The sequence below is a fragment of the Austrofundulus limnaeus genome, unplaced genomic scaffold, assembly GCF_001266775.1.
Source record: "Austrofundulus limnaeus strain Quisiro unplaced genomic scaffold, Austrofundulus_limnaeus-1.0 Scaffold388, whole genome shotgun sequence".
In the NCBI taxonomy this organism is placed as follows: domain Eukaryota; kingdom Metazoa; phylum Chordata; class Actinopteri; order Cyprinodontiformes; family Rivulidae; genus Austrofundulus; species Austrofundulus limnaeus.
Window position 1 is genome coordinate 316,675 of NW_013952790.1, and position 3,674 is coordinate 320,348.

Below are 3,674 nucleotides of genomic sequence, written 5' to 3' on the forward strand. Positions count from 1 at the left end.
TGAAAAGTAAGGAAATCGGTGCACCCCTAAATTAAACATATTTGAAAAGGAATGGGAAGAAGTAAAAACTTATTTATTCCCACCTGTATCCAAAGKTGACTAAAACTAATAAACTCTTCTGTTTCCATATTCTAAATGAAATTTCAATAAGACAGATTTAATTTGATTATCGTTCTTAAGTTCATGATTCATTATTTTAGATTTTTTTAAACAATATGAATTGTAGCCATTTTATGTTTCTTTTCTTTCACATCAGCGTTTTCTTTGTATTTGTATCTTTGTTGTCTTAGTGATAGAATATAACTTCAAAATAAATAAAAAATATCATAACAAATCGTTTTGTGACCATACATTGTTAAGTGAATTTGTCTTAAAGACATAGCTTACCGTTATACTACAATAACAATTAAATTGATTCATTCATTTTTATGAACTGYTTCCTATTTTAAGAGTTAATGGCAGGGCTGTTCAGTTACTGAAAACCAACAGCTCTGGGGCCGGACAAGTATTATTATCCTTCACTTTTTAATTGTGTTTAAATTGTTGTATTTAATCATGAATTCAAAGTTTACCTTTCATACAAAAACTACATTCAWTTTTAATTAGGTAAAAGACAATAATCTGGCAGGCCGGAAGGAAGTGACACYTATTTGGCCTGTGGGCCTTGAATTTGACACATGTGATGTAAGTGAAGTAAGTAAGTAAAACTTATTTATGTAGCAACTTTCATTTATATAAAATCACAAATGTTTCACATAAAAAGCATAAAACCTCGCCCAGAACAGGGAAACTGGGGCACCTCCCTGGAGCCAGGACGGGGTGTCGTCGATGAGCGCCTGGTGGTCCTTGGCTCCTGGAGCTCAGTCAGGTGAAGCCRGAAAGAGGCCACCTCTACGTGGACCCACCACTCGTAGTGTGGACAATCAAGATAGGTGTGATGTATGCCAGGCAGGAGGTGAAGGAGGTGTCCCTGGCCGTGCTGATTCCTGGTGGCTCTGGGGACATGGAACATAACCTCAGTCGCAGAACAGAAGCCGCAGCTTATAGGTGAGGTAGGTTGAGCATTACCAGCTAGATATAGTTGGGCTCACSTCAACTCACAGTTTGGGATCTGGAACCCAACTCCTGGAGAAGGACTGGACTCTCTCCTATGGAGTTGCTCAGGAAAAAAGGTGTTGGGCGGGTGTGGGGATACTCACAAGCCCCCGGCTGTGTGCCTCTGTGTTGGAGTTCACTCTGGTGGARGAGAGGGTTGCCRCTTCGGCTTCGTGCTGCAGGAGGGAAGGTTCTGAGTTATCTGGAAGTGGGTGATTGGGAGAAACGACCTCCTTGATCTGAACCTGAATGGTGTTGTTATTTGACTTCTGTGCTAAGCATGGGTTGTCCATAATGAACACCATGTTTGAGCATAGGGTGGTCCATGAGTGTACTTGGTACAAGGCCGCCTAAAGGCCAAAGGTCGATGATCGATTTTGTAATCATGTCGTCTGTCCTGCGGCACTATGTCTTGGACATTTGGGTGAAGAGAGGGGCAGACCTGGTAAACCTAAATGTATAGTGAGGGTAAACTGGGGACATTTGTCTGAGCTCCCTGTCTGTGRAATCTTCAAATCTCACCTGTTTTTCACATGCCCCGGGGGAGGTCAAGGGCATGGAATCCAAATGTGCCATGTTCAGGGCCTCCATTGCAAATGCGGCTTCAAGGAGCTGTGGTCTGAAGGTCATTGGGGCCTGTCGCAGCAGCAACCAAAAGACCTCCAGGTACAGGAGGTCAAAGAGGGACGCAGCTTTGGAGGTTGCAGATGCAAAATCTCTGGCACGGGAGGAATTTGGGGAGGCCATGGAGAAGGACTTTTGARTGGTTTTGAGGAGGTTCTAGCAAACTGTTGGCCTGTCCCATGCTGTGGTTTGGGTGMGGAAATGCTGACACGGACTGAGGATATCAATGAAGTAACACTTCGAGGGTCTTCTCAATCCACCTTTCATGTCCACCTTAGAGGAGGCAGGGTCTGAAGACTCGGGGGAAGACAAGTCCATTACCATGGCAGAGGTGGCAGGGAGCCAGGGGTGGAAGAGATTCGCCCTGAGATACTGAAGGCTCTGGATGCTGTGGGGCTGTCATGGTTGACCTGTCTCTTCAACATCACATGGAGAATGAGACAACACCTGAGGAGTGGCAGACTAGGGTGGTGGTTCRCATTTTTAAAAAGGGGGACCAGAGAGTGTGTTCTAACAATTATGGGATCACACTTCTTACCCGCCCCAGGAAAATTTACTCCAGGGTGTTGGAAGGGAGGCACCAATCAGTCATTGAATCTTGGATTCAAGAGGAGCAGTGTGGCTTTCATCCGGGGTGGGGGGGGGGGGGGGGTAGAATGGTGGACCAGATCTTGACCCTTGCAGAGTTGCTAAGAGGGTTGTGGGAGTTAGCCTTTCCAGTCTACATGTGTTTTGTAGACCTGGAGAAGGTTTATGACCATATTCCTCAAGGCATTCTGTGGAGGGTGCTGTGGGAGTATGGAGTGTCTGGGTTGCTACTAAGAGCAATCCAGTCCCTGTAGAACCAAAGCAGGAGCTGTGTTTGCATTCTTGGCACAAAGTCTAGCTTGTTCTCAGTTCGTGTTGGACTCCTCCAGGGCTGTCCCTTTTCTCTGATCCTGTTTGTAGTGTTTATGGACAGGATCTCAAGGTGCAGTCATGGAGAGGAAGGGGTCTGGTTTGGGAACCACAGGGTCTCATCTCTGCTGTATGCGGATGATGTGGTTCTGTTGGCATCTTCGGGCCAAGACCTTCAGCGTGCACGGGGYTGGTTTGCAGCTGAGTGTAAAGTGGCTYGGATTAAAGTCAGTTCCTCCAAGTCTGATGCCATGGTTCTCGATCAAAAATGGGTAGAATTCCCCCTCCAGGTCTGTGGAGAGTCTCTGCCTCAAGTGGAGGAGTTTAAGTATCTGGGTGTCTTGTTCACGAGTGATGGTAAGATGGAGTGGGAGATGGACTGACGAATTGGGGCCTTATCCTCAGTAATGAGGTTGCTTTGGTCAGTCGTGGTGAAGAAAGAGCTGAGTTGAAAGATCTTGATTTACTGGTCTTTGTTCCTACCCTCATCTATGGTCATGAAGAGTGGATCATGACAGAAAGAACAAGATCCTGGATACCAGAGGCTGAAATGAACCTTCTCCATAGGGTGGCCGGGCTCAGCCTTAGAGATAGGGTGAGAAGARCTGTCATCCAAGGGCAGTTGGGAGTAGAGCCGCTGCTCCTCCACCTCAAAAGGAGTCAGTTGAGGTGGTTCGGGCATCTGATTAGGATTCCTCCCTTCAGAGGTGATCCAGATACATCCCACTTGTATGAGGCCCCGGGGAATACCCAGGACTCGATGGAGGGATTAAATATCCTCTCTGGCTGGGGAACTCCTTGGTGTCCCCCAGCACAASRTGGAAAGTGTTGCTGGGGAGAGGGAGGTCTGAGTTTCTCTCCTGGACCTMTTGCCTCTGCGACCCGAATACAGATAAGCAGAAGGAGATGGAGTTTTAAAGCAGTTTGTTTTAAATCATTGTCTGAAACTACTTTTTTTTCGCCCTCAGTCTAACCTCAGACAGATTTTACTCTGTCAGGCTCAGTGCTGGCTCTAGCCATTTTGGTGCCCTAGGCGAGTTGAAGCACAACCCCCCCCC